At 30.0% G+C, this 18,816-nt stretch overlaps 1 long non-coding RNA gene across 6 annotated transcripts; it reads right to left on the bottom strand.

The window, feature by feature from the left end:
• Positions 1-397: 397 nt before the first annotated feature.
• LOC131615810 (uncharacterized) lies at positions 398-4,689 on the bottom strand. Of its 6 annotated transcripts, none has more exons than XR_009287954.1 (6): positions 4,389-4,689; positions 3,111-4,110; positions 2,213-2,363; positions 1,715-1,777; positions 1,364-1,486; positions 398-1,073 (listed from the first exon to the last, which is right to left on the bottom strand). It is a non-coding gene; the product is annotated as an uncharacterized LOC131615810 (long non-coding RNA). The 6 variants fall into 6 exon arrangements; XR_009287958.1 differs by having other exon boundaries at positions 400-1,073; positions 3,111-3,569; XR_009287955.1 differs by having other exon boundaries at positions 405-1,073; positions 3,111-3,210; positions 3,548-4,689.
• Between the last annotated feature and the right edge of the window lie 14,127 nt (positions 4,690-18,816).

The following is an 18,816-nucleotide window of genomic DNA, read 5'->3' as shown; positions in this document are numbered from 1 at the left end:
TTAACCGCGCCGCTATTGTAAACATTCTTTATTTAATAGCACTTTAAAAGCGCTATTAAAGTACTATTTTTTAATAGCGTTTTTGCTTAAGCGCTATTGAAGTGAACATTTTGCACATTTTTTGATTTGCTTTTGATAGCACTTCCAAATCAAGCGCTATTATAGGACACATGTTTGATAGCACTTTTGCACAAAGCGCTAATATATGTCACATGTTTAATAGCACTTTCAAAGAAAGCGCTAATATATGACACATATTTGATAGCACTTTCTCTTAAAAATGCTATTATAGGATGTTTCATTAATAGCACTCTTTTCAAAATGCTATTGTAGTACATTTTATATTATTTTCTTTACACAAATCATTCTTTTGGTGTGCAAATATCAAAAAGCTACATTCAATTCAATACCAATATCTTAACCACCGTTATTGATACCGTGGTAACAATATGTTACCACGGTTAACAAATAATTTAGCCACGCCTCTCCTGTAGTTAAATCTTTCAAAAATATTTAAATTTAAATTATTAACCGTGGCTAAACTTTTTTAAAAAAAGAAAAAAAATCTAGAATAGAGACATTACCTTCTAAATATACCAAATTATTTATACATTTCTATATTTAGACTTAAGTAGTAAGCCCAAAAATAATTTACATTTGTATAAGTTATTTTCAACAAACTACAAAAAAAAAAACTAAAATACAACTTTGTTAGAATCAAAATATATTCATAAAGTAAAGGGGGTACTCAACCCTTACAAGCAAGATAAACTCTTTGGAAACAAGAAATCTGATTACAACACCACTCAAAATCGTGACTATGAAAAGATACAAAACAAGACCAAGACAAAGTCTTGATATAAATTAGCGCTTGTTTCGCCTCCCTCAATCCAGCTTTTAAGAAAATCGCATTCCATTTCTACCAAAAACTAGAACAGATAGCAAGCCATTTATAATTTTAGAAACCAAACCATTTGGTTCCTTCCTGAACTCCAACAGATATTGGAAACCAACAAAATCTACCAAACTTAATAAGTCTCCAATTTAGTTAGCTACATGATTCCATAACTCACCTGCACAAGAAGGTCTTCAGATAGTAACTACAAACCACTATTGATATTTCGACGCCATATGAATCCAATCTATATTACAAAATTACAAATTATAGACAATTTATATAACAATATTTAACTATAATAAAATAAGTTATCAATCACATCATGTAGAAGTGAGCTATATTGCACAAAATATTTATGCAAGAGTATACTACTCTTATCATTTACCTTCTATTTTTCAATAAGCTCTTAAGAAAACACATTTTAGTCTATTTGAAAATCACTTCCAAAGAAATACAGAAACATACCTATTCCAACTTCATTCCTTCATGTTGGTCTCAAGCTTCGTAATTTTCATATGGAGTTCATTTTCCTTTTTCAAAGATGAATTTGTTGAAGTTTCCAAGGCAATTCTTTGATTTTCTTAGTCCCTGCCATAAAAAGTATTTTTACATTAAGATAAAGTGGGTATAAAGAAACAAATTATTTAATTTGAGTACCTGAAATTTGATCACTTGTTAGTGAAATAAATAATATAAAAAACCATCAATTATGGACCGTTAAAATAATATTACATCTATGAGATGCCATGTACAATACCAGGCAGATCGAGAGAAAATCAAAGTCATTTACCACAAGTAGAAAGAAGTAGCAGATACCTAGTGCATGGTTGCCCTTCACTTGCATCTCAACACTTTGTGCTTCCGCTGTGTTCATAGACTCTTATGCACCAATGAAAACATTAATTGTAAGTACGATAGAAGTGATGAATAAGTGTCAGTGATATGAATAGTCTCAAACAATAAATCACTTGTGAATAATCTCATAATAATGCTAGAAGGATCTAGAAGGATGTCTACAAGTAAGAACATCATGATTCATAGTCTCATTCAAATGCACCGAAAGGAACTATAACCAAATAATTTTTCTTTACTTTCAAGTTCTGGTCCTCAACATTTTGAATTTCAAAATTATCTTTCACAATAACAAATAATATGACAGAACAAAAAATGGCAGCAACAAAAAATTCATATTAACAAAATATCTATAACTTGATATTAACAAAAAATTAACACACTGTTTGTTTATTGATGAATAAAAATAAGGACAATGCTTCATAACTAGAAAGAACACTTAATCTATTACAATGTTCATACCTTTTAAGAGAGGTATCCTATCAAGTTCATACACAATACGGACCATAAATGTTTAGTAAGATTTTGCTAATCTTTCTTCAATATTTTGGTCTTGAGCACTTTTATATAACCCACAAAGTCTATATTCTGCAACATTAATTTTATCTCAGACCTACAGAGGATGAGTTAAACAAACATCATTACTTTAAAAGGATCAAACACTGTCTGTTTTTAAGAACAAAACATTCAACAAAAAAGAAAAGGGGTCATCTAAACATTCAATCAATTTTTTTATTAAAAGAACCAAATACTACCTAGATATAAATACTCACGTTCGGAAAACTGAAAAGATTAAAAAAAAACACTTACTTAACAACAATGTTAGAATATTCTCTTGGAAGAGATAAGCAATAGCAAATTCATCAAACTATAACTTTATTGGAGTAGCTACAATAGAAACATAAAAGAATTTAACCACCGTCTTTAACCGTGGAGTAAATAACCGTGAAAAAACAACATAATTTTTCTTTTTTTTTTTTGAAATTGTTAAGTTGGCTACGGATAAATTGTTGCGAACAAAAAAAATAACTACAACCACTTAACCGTGGCTATATAACCGTATCTAAACAGCGAATTTTTGTTAGTGTCTATAGGCAAGCACAACCATAATCCTTTCAAGTGGCAAAATATTGAAGTTAAAATATAAAAACCCACAAAGTGCACAAACAACTACAACCTCCATACCATCTAGCTCATTCTCAGATGAATTAAATCTAGATAATATATTTGTTTGCACATATATTCACCATGACATCAGCCTTTGACTTAATCCATGAGAAATTATAAAGGGAGATACAGGAAGGATATCAAATATAAAATATTGACAACAAATGGCATATTGTAGGATTAATAAGCTTACCATATTGAACGAGGTTGAGACAAAGCAACTCCAACAGTTTCTAATATATTTCCAAGAAGACAAGAACATGCAGGAAAATCATCTGATATATCATAGTACCCTGCTCCATACTTATTCTTAGATGTGCACAATAAAGTATAATAATATAATAACTAATTTAATTAACATGATTAGCCATGATTCTATACCCTAACATAAACTATGTATAGAAAATTGATATAGTAAATAAAATATTTTAATAAGCCTAAAGATATAACAGTCTGTAAGGAGAAACTATAAACTAAAAACATTGAAAAGGTAAACTAAGATCTCATAAGTATAACCATTGAAAGCAATCCCAATCATATTCTAACAAAAATTAACAACATAAATTTTAATGTTGATATTCTAACAAATGAACATGTTATGGAAAAATTAAAGTTGAGAAGAGGAGTTACCAATAGATGTAGAAAGCAGTCCCTGTCATTTTGACAATGAGTATTTTGTCATTGTTATCTCACTATGAGTTAGGATTTCAAAGGTAAACACACTTTAGCCAAAGGTCTCATTAGGTGGATACATAATTTAGGTGGATGATTTAGAAGTAGGAAAAGTGTCAAATAATAATAAGTAACGTGAATCTGTCCAAAGGAAGAAAAGTACAAAAGAAGAACCAACATATAGTGTTCTATTGGTAGAAAACCTTCACTTATAAAAGGTTCATGTACGAAACTAGCGGACGACAGAAAAAGTGCCTATCAAAGTTGTTACAACCTTCCAACTCAGATTGATTTGAACCATTTACGTTATCTTTACCACTACTTTATCAAATTCTTATTTTCACAGTTTCTTTTATAAATAAATAGGTGATATTACATTGTCATTTGAAAACCAAGACAGTGACTTATAGCAAAAAAGCATTAGCTATTTATCATCATGGGGAATGGTAATAGGCAGAACAAGTCTTCATCAGGTTTCTTCTCTATTTTCGCATGCTTATAGAAATAACGTATACATCAACCTATAATAGAAAACTGATCAAATTACTGAATTGTCTACTTCCTATATGAAAATTTATACATCACTAAACACAAAAAACATGACAGAAATAGTTCAAGTGCTGAACCGAAATGCCGAATCAAAATACTAAATCAAAACGCCGAATGGAAATACCAAATCAAAACACTGAATCGAAACTTTGAATTGAAATGTCAAATCGAAGCACCGAATCATAAACAATAATCTATTGCTAATCATAAGCATTGAAAACATCAAAATTGACTTATCAGTAATATTTACCTTCTAAAATAGGCGAATCCAATACCGAATCACAAGCTGAAAGTTGCGTTCAATGAAAGTGCTATGTTCCTTTGTTCGCTCTGGGCTACTCACGAGCTGAAACCCTAAATCTTTTTCAGAAGATGATTTGAAGCCCTAAGATGAAATTGATTTGAGAAGATGAGTTGAAGCCCTAAGATGAAATTAATTTGAGAAGGTGATTTGAATGAAACTGATTTGAAGGCGATTTGGTGATAATCAATAGTTGTAAACTGAAAAGAAGATGGTTTAGTTTGGAGAAAATTTTCAATGGGATTTTGATTTTCACGACCTTCTGTTTTGTTTTTTTTTTATTTTATTTTATTTTTTCTTTTATGTTTTAAATTTTTTAATTTTGTTTCAAGAAAGTTTTAAAAAAATAGGGAGGGAACCGAAATTAGTGGGGGGAAACGAAATATTTTTCCTTTTCTTATTTATTTATTTTATTAATTATTAATTATATATTAAGAAAACAATAGCACTTTTGTATAAGCGCTAATATAGGATAGTACAATAATAGTGTTTCCTAAAAGTGCTATCTTAATGAACAATATTAATAGCGATTCGATAAAAGTGCTATCTTAGTGTATAGTATTAATAGGGTTTTGTTGAAAGCGCTGTCTTACTGAAGTTTAATAATAGCGTTTTTTCATAAAGTGCTATCAAAATCACATTGTTTGTATTTTATAATAGCGACCGACAATAAAGTGCTATTATAGATGTGTTTTTTCGTTTTTAATAGCACTTTCTTTAAAAGTGCTATTAAATTAAGCGATACAAAATATCAATTTTGGTGTAGTGAGTGTTCATTGTCTAAAATTTCAGTAGAAACATTTCTTTTTCTTATGCTAGCTGGATGACATTGCCCAACCTTTTCATTATTCTTGAACAACGCATGCTGGCTTATGTTTCGATTAAGTAATGACGAACCTGCACACATTTTTAGTCAGCTCCTGCATAATATTCACGAACTGTAATTTTAATATTTTTATTAAGAGATGATGAATATGTACCTGGCTGAAAAAGTCTTGCATATTGTTCAGTGTCTAAAATTTCAGTAGAGACATTTCTTTTTCTTATGCTAGATGGTTGGCATTGCCCAACCTTTTCATTATTCTTGAACAACGCATGTTGTCTTTTGTTTCGATTAAGTGATGATGAACCTGTACACATGTTTAGTCAGCTCTTGCATAATGTTCATGGAATTTAATTTTAATATTTTAATCAAAATTTGATGAATATGTACCTGGTTGAGAGAGTCTTACATTTTGTTCAGCGACTAAAAGTTGAGCAGGAAAATTTCTTTTTCTTACATCTTCAGAAGGTGGACTTATACAGATGGCTGGAGATGGAAATTTTCTTGGTAAAAAAGGATCTATGCCAATTCTATAAACTTTTGGATTTGGATCATAATAATCTTTAGCTATACATTTTCCTTTATCAAGAGATTTTGTTTGATCAATTTCCTCCCCAGTTAATGGATTAACTTGTTTAAGCACAACAGGCACAAATTTAATTGTGACAAGTAAGGGATCAGGAACATGAGGTTCAGGTGAAGGCGGCATCTCAATGTCTGAGTAATCAGAATGTAACTCGTCATCTATTTCAAATTCAAGAGAAGTTTTGGTAAAGTCAAAACTTCTAGATGATTCTTGATTCCATGTGTTTTCTAGATGATCTTTCTCCTTCTCTTGATTCAAATTTTGATTATGATTCTTTTGAGTATGATTGACATTAGTGAGATTTGCCCAAGGAACATTCACATAAGAATCTGCTTCAACTTGTGCAGGTATATGAGAGGAGAAAAAAGCTTTACCTCGAAAACTATGACCATTTCCTACTCTTATTGTGAGCAAGTGTCCTCCAGGAATTACTCCATCAATAACCCCAGTGAATTCCATCCCTGGGTATAACGTTGACATTAAATCCCTTTCATGTCTTTGATTTTCATGTTGTGGGTGAAATATGGGAGAAACTAATGACACATTTGTTTCTTTATGTTTAGTCATATTAGCAGGCTGATTTGGATTTCTTTCCCTTATTTTAGAATCGTCGAGTATAATGCATCTTGAATCTTCTTCACCTGGCTCTGGATATTTTCTTGGCCGACCCCTTTGTTTAGTCTTACTACCATTTGAATATGAAACTTTCTTATTTTTTGAATTAGCATCAGATTTATCTTTTCTACTATCTGCGTCATCATTTTCCTTTGATAAATTGATCATGACTACTTTTCTTTCTACAATAACATCAAATAAAATGTAAGAACAATTACATTCATTATATATTTATTTATAATATTCATAAAATATATTTATCAAATATGAAATACTTATAATATTCTAACAATTTAATAGATGTATACACCACATAAATAAGTAGTCTGATATAATCTATAAACTACATATATTAATGGAAGATTAATTGAATTAGTTCTCTTCATCATAACTATTAACACTAAAATAGATTATAAGATCCTTAAAAAAATCTTTTAGAAGTAGTAATTAAGTTATCCCATTCAATGCAATTTATCCAAAAATATATAATCTACGTGAAGAGTTCTTTACCTATTAATTTATTCAACATGGTTTAAATAATTAAGATATCTAAGAATATGGTAAAAAATTATATTCAAGAAAATTAGGGCTTATGTCTTTGTTGTATTTGCATTCATCCTATAATAATATAAATTGGTATAACTTTCAACATTGAATTTAAATAATTTATTTATGCATAATTTTTTTTTAAATTTAGAATTTAAATAAAACCTAAAAAAAATATGGAGCAAAATTATGTATAAGCAATTATTTATTCGAAAATATTATGAAAAAAAGAAAAGAAAATTTGAATTACAGTATATTATTATTATTAACATACAAAATTTATAAAATGCACAAATATATCATGCATCTGATGTATAACTGATAAAATAAATTGCAATAAAATATGTATAATTCTTACTTTAGTGTGCAACTTTAGCAGCAACTTTCCATAAAACACCTGAGGAGACAACATTCAAAATAAAATAAAATTTATCAAGATAACAAATAAGAACTCTTTGATTTCATCATCTAAAAAACAACTTGTTAATTAATTAAATCACATGAATATTGAAACTATTTTAAAGTAAACAAGAAGGATTATAAGAGGAATCACTTACTGATTTGAGGGTAGTAGGGAAGGAACTGTCAACAAAACTAGAAGAAGAAATAAAATTGTGGGTGATGGAAAAATGGAGAATGATTTTTGATCAAAGTAGAGGTGTGTTTTTATACTATGGTTTTATTAAAGGTGTGGGTGATAGATGACAAAACTCTAGTAATTATACCATTATGAATTTTTTAAAAATAAAGCACGGAAAAAACGGAGGAAAAAAATGAGATATAAAGAAAATTGATGGAATTAAATATTTTTTGTTTGACTTTTTTTTATAAAGCTGGAAATTAAAAATGGGAAAAATGGTACTATTATTTATTAAAATTGTATTAATATTAATGATCATTTTGTATAGGTTCTATTTGTTTATAATTATTTTAAAAATAATTTTTATAGGGTAATATATTTTTGTCTAAAAATATTTACAGTGATTTTTTTAAAAAACTTCAAATGAAATATTAGTTTAAATAGTTTTTTAAATGTTATTTTAGCTATTTCATATTTTTACTATAACGTTTTTTGAATATCAAAATTTTAAAAAATTACTTAAATTTAGAGCTATTTTGAATAATTTTTTATAAAAATTAATTTTAAATACTTCTTTTTAAATAATTTATAATTTTCTATATTTTTATTTTCAATATTATATATTTATGTTACTTGATCATTTATAAAAAATTATCTTAATTTTTTTAATATTTTAATATATATTTTTAAAAATATAAAGAAAAAATATATTTTTAAAAGACAAAAAGAGGGGCTCATAATGTAAATATGGATATCACATTTTAAGAACTACCCATTGATTTAAGCGTGTAAATTAAATAATTTTAGAGTATTTTATTGAGTGAATTAGAAGAAAAATATATATTTTCACCTAGAGATATATATTTAATCTAAGCATATTTCAATATATAGACATTTTTTAAAATGTTGAATAAATTAATATAATAAATAACTTAACAATCATATATAATTGGATGGCAGTGCATGTATTTAGTAACAAATATTTGTATATTCGTTAACAAAAATATTTAAAAAATAAATGAGATTTCACTTTAAGAAAATAGTATTTTTTATGAAAAAAAAAATTCTTTTCAAACAATTATATTTTCAGTCAAAAGAGAAAAAATTTAATATTATTTATTGCAATTTCAATCAATGCAGTCAAGATAGACACAAAAAAAATCATAGTAATAAAAATAATATCGTATATTTATTTATTTATCAATAACATATTATTTATATAATTATTAAACAATTAAGTTTTTTTTTACTCAATGAAACAATCAAGTTAATGTTGACTTAATAAATATTTTAAATAAGTTTATTATAAAGTAAGTTTATTATAAAATATTTTTTATCAAAAAATGCATTGCTTTATATATAAAATTAGTTTGATAGTTAATCGTTAATTGGTTTAATGATAATTAGTGTGGGACTAATTAAGTAGAAAGGATTGCAGTTCAATTCTCCTCAAATGCGATTGAAAGAGGGTCGAAACCACTTGATGTCAAAAAAATTTATCTTTTTTAACAAATTCTTTATAAGTATTTAATAAAATATTTAATAAAGATGCTACTAACGGAGTACATTTAGAGTATTATTAATATTTTAAAGGACACACAACTATAAATATTATATTTTAGGATCACTCTTACACCTCACCCAACAAAAAGCAAAAAGCGAGATATAATTCTTATACGTATTACATTATTTTTTTTGCCAAAAAAATAAGGGGTAAATAATTTATAATACATACTTTGAATTCCAGCAATTATAGTTTTTTTTTTTATTTCTATAAAAATAATGTCTTTCTTTTATTTAAGATTTTATTTAATTAATAAATATTCTATTCAATCGGTTTCGCAAATAACTAGGTATCATATTCAGATTTTAGTATAAAATAATTCTCTTACTAAGTTTTACCCTAAACCTAACTCACATATTCATTCGTCTCATACTCATAAATATCATTCTTTGAGATGGATTGCAAGACAGAAAAAATTGGTTATGTGTTGTTCTTCTTCTTACACCAACCTTTAACAACTCATTGTTTTGTCCTTGCTATCTATCTCACATAATGGTGTTGTTGTTGTCATCGTTTCCACCTCTTGCCAATGTTGATTGGAAAAGAAAACATTGTTTATTTTGGAATAAATTTTCAATATTGTCAATAAAAAAACATTCTATAATATATTTTTTACTTTCTTCGATTGTAAACATTGAGAAATTTATTCTTAATCATCTGAATAAATATAATCCTTTGTATGATTAAAGCAACAAAGAAATTGTTGAATGGTAAGAAAATTGAAAAAGAAAATAATACATGTTACTTTTAATTTTTGTTCATTCACCATTTTTTTTTTTAGAAATAGAAGTAATCTATTATCTCGGTAGATTTAGAAACCGAGGGAAAAAGTGTCTATTTTATTAGTTAAAATTTTTTTTTACTTTGGTTTCTCGTCAAAACCAAAGATAAATATGAGCGTGTTTATTGAGTATTTTTGTCGTCCTTAAACAAATTTGTTATGTCTATTTATTGAATATCAACACTTAAAATATTAATCCACTAAAAATATTAGTAATTCACATGAAACTTAAATTACCTTTAACTAATAAATAAACAATATAATGAATATGTTTTATTTCAATGTATCATATTATCTTGAGAAAATTTTGCAAAAAACAAATGTAAAATTGAGAGGTAAAGTTGTGTGTTATCTATAAAATATGTAATTATAACCGTTGGTTTTCAAATACATATGTAGTACAATTTATCTTTAGGTGCAACATCAACCAAAGAATGAAGTGTAAAACTTTTTTTGCAATTGAAGTGAAATGTGTTTTTTTTTTTATATAGTGACATAGTGCACAAATGATATGTAATTTTTGAAAGGAAAAAAATATATATATGGCTTTACCAAGGTAACTTTTTCTTTAAAATTTATTTTTAAGGTAAAGTTTTTTTTATATAATATTAATAAAGATCCTACTAACAATAGATTTAGAGTATTACTAATATTTCCAAACACATAGCGCACAAAAAAAACCATATATATGTCCATTAGAGTTTTTTAAAGTGATTTAGTTGTTCATTTATGAGATGTGCATTAGGGTTAATTATAGTTGTATAGAGGTTCTCATAAATAAAAAGAAACGGACGCACATCTAACAAGAAGTTAAAATTTGGAGTTTAAGAAAACCACGCCCAAATTTGCAATGGGACTCGAGAAAAAATGTGGTAACATACATCCAAACTTGCATAGTTGCATTCAATCCAATCTCACGTTACTTGCTTAATGTATCACCTTAGTCACTTTTCACTCATACTAACTCATGGTTGCTTATCTAATATTACTACCTCTAGTTTTTATTATAATAAAAAAATTATTTTTTAAATTTATTGAAAAAATGATGTATATAAACTATATATAATTCACATAGTATATTTGAATATCTATTCAGAGATCACTCAAAAGTATTCTTTTTTTTTTGCTATTTGCACCGGTGTCGACCCACCACAGGTGGGCCACTAATCCGGCTCGTGTGGAGAGGCATGCACACTGGCCAAGCAAGATTGTTCCGCCTGGGAATCGAACTCGGTATTCCCCGAGTACGTCCTTGGACGGGGCTCCTTGCCAATGGAGCTCAACCGCTTGGTTCACTCAAAAGTATTCTCATTGTAATGTTTTTACAACAAAAAAATAGTAATTTATGAATATTTATTAAGGAAAAATTGTTTAAAAAAACATTAAACAAGAAATTAATGTTTTTTTAATATCTATAATTAATCAAACCGTATAAACTAATAATTTTATTACATTTAAAGATGATCTTTGACTCACGCCAAAAGTATTAAAACACAGAAGTAAATAAATTTTAACGAGCTTTTAATCCAAAACAGAAATAAATAGAAAAAAGAAACTCTAATGGACTATTACTCCAAAACATAAATAAAATAGAAAATTGCGGAAAATATTAAAATGTTGTTTTTGGGCCTAAAACAAACTATAATGGCTTAAAAAACCTTCCTGCATTAATCTCCTCCACCTCTGAAGAACTCGGTCTTGATTTCTCTTCTTGATAAAGAGCCTCGTTTATTTGATATTCATGAATGTCACCAACTTTGAAAGTATTAGATATATTCATGAAATTTGATAGAGCTGTCACATAAGCATTATCATTGATCTTTCAGATCACTGTGAACGGACCATACTTGTGTAGCTGCAGTTTGTCGTAAGTGCTAACTAGAAACATCTCCTTACGCAAAAACACAATCAAATTGTCTCCCGGATTAAAAGATTTAACTTTCTGGCATTTATCTCGAGGATTTTTACTTCTTCTGAAATTATTATTTCCTCCTTTACAACACTCGTCAGCCCTTTACTCACCACTTGACGAAAAAAATCAGTTTCTTTAACAGCCTCATCAAGTTCCTTTTCACTTTCTGTCATCACCAAGAAAGTAGACTTCTTTTCTCCTGAATTCTTATTAAAGTACAAAACAGGAGCCATAGCAATTTTATGTGTGCCCCGTGTAAACATCATCATGTTATCTCTTCCTCGATAAGTGATATAATTATCAAACTCCCATGGTCTACCAAGTAAAATATGACAAACATCAATATCAAGAACATCACAAAGTACCTCTTCTCTAAAATATTTTTCAATGGATAAAGAAACTATGCACGCTAGTGTTACTCAAACTTGGGAGCCCTTGCTTACCCAGCTATGGGTGTATGGCTTCTCATGGGGTTCTATGGAAAACTTCAAATAACATACCAATTTCTGTGGCACTAGATTCTCTATGGTGCCATTATTCACAATCAGATTATACACCTTGTTCTTGATAGAACAATGTGTTTTAAACAAATTTTTGTGTTGCCTTTCATCTTTGGATGCTAGAAAAATTATCTGCAACACAAAATTTGTTTGACTTGATACTTCAAACATATAAAGAGTGAATTGTATGGTTTGGAAAAACTATGTTTTGAAAACTTTTGGGAAGTAAAATAAGAGTTTAAAATCATTTTCAAAAACTAAGCAGCGGGTAAAATAAATGCGGAAATAGAAGTTAAGGGAGAAGATGAACACCAAGAATTATACAGGTTTGGTCAAACCAAAAGGACATACTCCCCTCCCTAAGAATTGATTTTGAGAGTTTCCAATAACAGTTGAGAGCTTTTAGTAGGAAAGACTCACGAACTCCTTTATACAAGGAAATGCTTGTTAATCTTCACTCAAATGTCACAAGACGATATATGTGGGTGTTAGTGTCTCCTTCAATATATTGTTGATACTGAAGCGGTCAATCTTTTTTCCCAACGGTGGATTGAAGTGGTTATTCTTCTCTCTACAAACACGGACCTTAGAGCGGTTAGTCTCCAAGCTCTAAAAAATATGAGCTCAATACCTTGGTTTTAACCAGGCTAACCAAAAACCTATGAGCTTTTAATCGGGATAATCTTGAACCTTTGAAGCTTTTAATATTGAGTTGAGCTTCAACCAATCTTGGTTTTAACCTGACTTACCAAGAACCTATAAAGATTTTAATATCGGCTAATCTTCAACCAAACCTAAGACTAATCATACAATCTCCAAATATAAGTTTTTTATAGGATGAGCTTATAACCCAAATGAATCCCTAAATGGACAGTATTCCACCAAGGTGTATACAAATGATTCCCTTGGTGAATTTTACAATTCTACCATTTCTAGAAGGGTTTAATATACTTCACCCCCCGCCAATATAGCGAGTTTCGGTTTGGCCCCCTTGAATGTTTTTTTTTACGAAACGCCCCTTATAAAACCCAAAACTTGGATTTACCAAACCCTTTTACCATATTTGCTGACTAAGCTTTGACTTTGGATGATGTGGCAAATAGATTGTATAAATAATTAATTGAATTTAAAAGCATTAATGATAACACATTAAAAAACCTGAAAATATTCATCTACCATCTTCCTCCAAAATACAACACAGTTTGGCTTACAAACCAACAATGCAAAACTCATTTATTTGCTTCTGAAGTTGCTATCCACAAAGCTTTATCAACAAGCGATTCTCAAACTTTTGACCCTTACGATGCTGACTTTTTCTTCATACCCGTTTACGTTTCATGCAACTTCAGCACCATTAATGGCTTCCCTGCTATCGGCCACGCGTGTTCGTTAATTTCTTCAGCAGTTCATCTAATCTCCTCTGATTATCCTTTCCGGAACCGAAGCAGAGGCAATAAAACATGACATGTGGTCCTTTCTGCACAATGTTGTGCATGTTCCTGAAGATAATTTACTATCCAAAGCATACAACGATAAGGGGGGAGGTGGTTGAAAAACATTTAAGATGAAAAGTATGATAGTGGTCATAACCTACAATTCTGAACTAAGCTCTTCATAAATATCATTCAGACTAAAATTAATGCAATTAAGCCTTCGATTTCTTCCCTTTGGCTTCGTTATTCGGTTGGTTCTTGAAGGGCAGGAAAGTCTTTCCACTCATGAATGGCCTGAGGACTTCTGGTATCTCTACCCCATCCTCCTTCTGGTTGTTCTCTAGTATGCAGCAAATGGTCCTCTCAGTAGCAGTGAGAGTAGAGTTCAACAAATGAACGTAATCCTTCCTTTGGTCATTGCCCTGCAACAGGAAAAAAGATGCAAGAGCTAACAGTCAAAATCATGAAATTAAAGTCTTGTAGACGGTTGAAATTAGTTAGCCAAAAGAACATATTGCCCATGGCAAACCATATGTATGCAGTCATATTTGACACAGTTTAAGTTATCATAAGGTCTAACTGCATAATGTAATAATGTATTATTAGGCCTATAAATAGAAGTAAGCATCGTCATTACTGACAGCTATTCTTAGAATGTTTTCATGCAGACAAAATTTACTTGATTGCAAAATATAATTTCAACGAAAGACTAGTCACCAGAGAAGAAAGTACTTCGAAATTTCAGAAAGTATGAACTTCTTCAACCTAAAGTAATTGTACGAATGGCTGAGACTGAAGCCCAGCAGATTGCATTGCTTGCTAATGCCTCATTACTAGCTGATGAACTGCTTCCACGTGCAGCCATGAAGCTCTCCTCCATAAACCAAGATCCCTACAAGGATGATAACCGTAGAAGAACCTCGGAAAGGCAAAATCGCCATCCTGAACAACGGGAATGGAGAAGACGACTTGTGGGTTCAGTTGACAAGTTGAAAGATACATTCTGTCGGCAACATGCTTTGAGCCTGATTTTCACAGAGGAAGGAGATAGTCTTCTTACAGCTGACATGTATATAAATATGGAAGGAAATGCAGATGATATTGAATGGATTCCATCTTCGATTTTTCAGGTATTTCGCAAACTGGGTTTTAAATTTAACCACTCCATTCCTGTGAATTAATTTTGAAGATTTCAGATATTTCTATTGTTCATTCTTCATTGAGTAAATTTGAACTTCACTTTCTTTTTTCTTTTGCTTTGCATAAGTGTTTGTAATGTCTCCTCTCTACTTTTCCTTTCTACCTGATCTCTTTTTCTTGTTGGGAACTTCTTTTTTACTGCTATATGTAACGGGGAGAAAACTCCATAATCTGATTCTATAGTCTCATGGCTGTTGATTTTAAAAATTGCTGGATTAGACAGAAAATTGAGGATCTCTCTATATTTCTAATTCTAGAATACCTTATCCACATTTTAGAGTGTCCGCTAATTTTTTTGGATATTTGTGAAATTGCTAATACCTTATACAATACATCTATGGTGTAGCTATATTTTTATTTTATTCGAGCATTTCAGGTTATCAAGAACAGTGAGAAAATCAACCATTTAGATTCTTGTCGTGCTTTCAAGAGCATTTTAGGGCACATTCATTTACTTGTTGGAATTAAAATTCTTCCAAAACCCATTTAACTAAATGATTGAACAAATCAACAGAAGGGTTAACACAACAACTATGTCTTATTTGGCAGCTTTAAAAATGTTTTCTGTTGTGGCTGTGATAGCAGCCTTGCTCATGGGATCACAGTATAAAAAGCATGCTAAAAGAAGAACTAATATTTTAATTAATATTTTAATTGAACATAAGGGATAAAAGGGTAAAAACCATGGTCATATACATTCATTAAGTCTTATTTTGCCACATCATTAAAGCCCAGTCAGCAAAGAGGGTAAAAGGGTTTGGTAAATCCAGGTTTTGGGTTTTATAAGGGGCGTTTCGTAAAAAAAAACATTCAAGGGGGCCAAACCGAAACTCGCTATATTGGCAGGGGGTGAAGTATATTAAACCCTTTCTAGAATTATAAATATATCCTCACTCATAAAGGAACTTTTATCACAAAGGTATTTGACTAAAACATTTAATGAGAGAAAGTTAAACAAAAATTTAGAAAGAGAGAGTGAGAGATGCAAGTGTCAAAACACGATTCTGGATGGTTTGGAATGAGAAAATGAGTTTCTATTTATAGGCATGAGGTTTTCTCAAAAAAGGAATTTTCAATCAAGTTATTTTATCGTTATCTAATCCATTAGAGCATATTGATAATCAATTAGATGGTGCAAATATACGTTTGTAAGTTCTCAAAATGGAAGACTAATATATATAGTCGTTGGACAGAATCAAGGCGCATTCAAACTAGCTTAGGCCTTAAATTTGTGCATTTCTAATTGATTGGGCATATGCTCTAACCGATTATAAAAGTCAAAATTTCGCCCATGGCTATTTTGACTGCTCCCAATTCATCTGATATAACTTCTAGATGTTTTTCAAGATATTTTCTTTTGATAAATCATTTTGAAACAAGTTTGTGTGTGTGTCTTTTAGCCTTGTGTTTTTACAAAAAATCTCATTTGCTTTACATATGTTCACTAACTTACTAAATTAGAAGATTACTCATTTTCTACAAGCCTTTGCTAGATACTACTCTTTGTATTGACAATGCTTGAAATCTCTTGATATGAGGCTTAAGATTATTTCCATTTAATTTTTCCTCATTGGAGGATAGTGAAGTTCATCAAACCATAATACTTGGTTTGCATCTTTAACCTCTTACTCGTTCATGCTTGACTTATCATAGTTGTCATCAGCGTTGTCATCATAATAGTTGTCATCGTAGTAGTTATCATTGTAGTAGTTGTCATCGTAATAGTTGTTATCTTCAAAATCTGATGCTTTTTGTTTGGAGCATATTACCTGCAAAATAAGGTTCCACATTCTACCTCCTTTTAATGACGATAACACGTCTCTCAGAAGAGGTGGTAAAAGAAATAATAGATAGATATATTTGGAGTGATTAAACTACCCCTGAGTTAGATATAAAATATATCCTCCTACAGAGAGTGTACTTATCCCTCTTAGTAAAAATAAAAAAGACGGTTAAAGATGCATTGTGATAAGTAAATATGTAAAACAGGGTTAGTTAAGTGCCAAAATATACTTATTTTGTATATATGTTTTGTGGCACTTATCGAGACTTTTGTTGATATTCATTGAATAATTCCCCGTTTTGAGTATAAATATGTATACCATATACTTTAATACTGTTTGATAGTTTTTGTTCTTTTTGTAGGTATTTTACGTATTTGGAGCATGAGCAATAACGTGTCGAAGACACGGCTTCAAACACGCGATTTTGAGCAACGGAACCAGCTCGTCAATAAATAAAGCTCAAAATTAAAGAAAAATAAATCATCAATTTGGTTGATATTTTTTCATTGTTAGATAGAAAATTGAATAAGTTTTCCAACGCTTCGAACTGGGCGCAAATCGGAGTTACGGTTCTCATGTTATAGCCAAAACACTAAAGCTGATTTTTTTCAAGACAGCAGTCAGCGCGCATAACGCCCTCCTGCGCGCTACACCAGATCCAAAATTGCATAAATAGGAGAAAACACATTTTTTTTAGGTTATGTTTTGGGTATTTTTGAACCCCCAACTCATTAACCTTCAATTTTTGGTATATTTGGCTTGGAAACAACATTTGGAGCTTGCAAATGGATGATTGGAGGTCAAATTTCTCATCGATTGGTGTTGACAAACCAAGAAATGTTTGGTTCCTATTCTTCTCTTCTCTTTTTATTTCTCTTTTGTTGATTTTGTATGTAAATTACTCTAAACTCATGGATGTTTGTTACTCTTTCTACTAGTTGTATAAAGTTTGCTTTACAGATCTTAATCGGTGTTTCCTTGATCTTTTTGCTTAAATGCTTTGGATTTGTGCTGTTGTAGAAATACACATCATAAATCTTGATAAGAAGGATATGTGTTAGCTTAGATTCTAGAGATAGGATTGGGGTTAACATCCACATAATATCTAAGTTTAATGTCTTTGTGTTGTTCGATCGGTTGAGACATCGTCGAAAGAGTAATATAGTTGAACTCTCGTCGGTGTTGCAGAAATGGACATTGATGTGAGGGATATGTGGTGATTTTGATGAGTATTGTAGATTGATTACGGCGGAGTGATAAATCTAAGTTTGTGAGGAGTAGTTTAGATTCGAACCGGATAAGCTATTCTTTATCAAGAATGTATTCTTTTTATGTTTATATGTTATGTTTTTCCTGTTTAACTTAAAACCCATTTAACCCAAACTCAAGAACTAAGAATCCGTCGAATGGAAATTCAGTAGCACTAATCTCTGTTGACACAATAATTTCCCGGATAAATATTTCCAAAACTTTTGTTGCTTGCCGCTTTACCGCCTCAACAGTCAGCTTAGTCTTTTAGGAAAAGAAAACAACACACTCATGTCATTAGTGAAAGTTCAAGATACATAAGGGAAAATTGTGAGTATAGAAAAAGATTGAATTTAAGGAAAAATAAATAAAACACATAAGTGAGTTCATGTATTTATCATCGGTGTCATTATCCCTTTGAGATCATATTTTTCATCGCTTTTACTTCTCTTGTTATGACTTGGCAAGTTTCCCAAACTTTTTGTAAGGTTTTTTCCTCTATTTCTTATGTCTCTCAGTTCTTCGTATCTTATTTTGATCTTCATGTTTTTTAGGCTGGTATAATCTATTTTGTTGCTAGATAAGATTGATATTTCCCCTCGATTATCGATGTTAAAGGTCCTTAGTATTTTTGTAATTATTATCCCATATGGAAGATCTACGAAAGGTTTTTCTCTTGAGAGAGACATCTGATGGAATATTCCATCCACCCAATTTGTTGGTATGTTTTGGATGAGGAGCGAAAAAAGGACAATGGTATTCTCAATAACAAAGTTGATATTGATATTTCTTGGAAGTAAGATTT

This window comes from Vicia villosa, linkage group LG7 (genome assembly GCF_029867415.1).
Source record: "Vicia villosa cultivar HV-30 ecotype Madison, WI linkage group LG7, Vvil1.0, whole genome shotgun sequence".
Taxonomy (NCBI): domain Eukaryota; kingdom Viridiplantae; phylum Streptophyta; class Magnoliopsida; order Fabales; family Fabaceae; genus Vicia; species Vicia villosa.
Note: the sequence above shows the minus strand (reverse complement) of the source record. Positions and strands in the feature narration are given on the sequence as shown.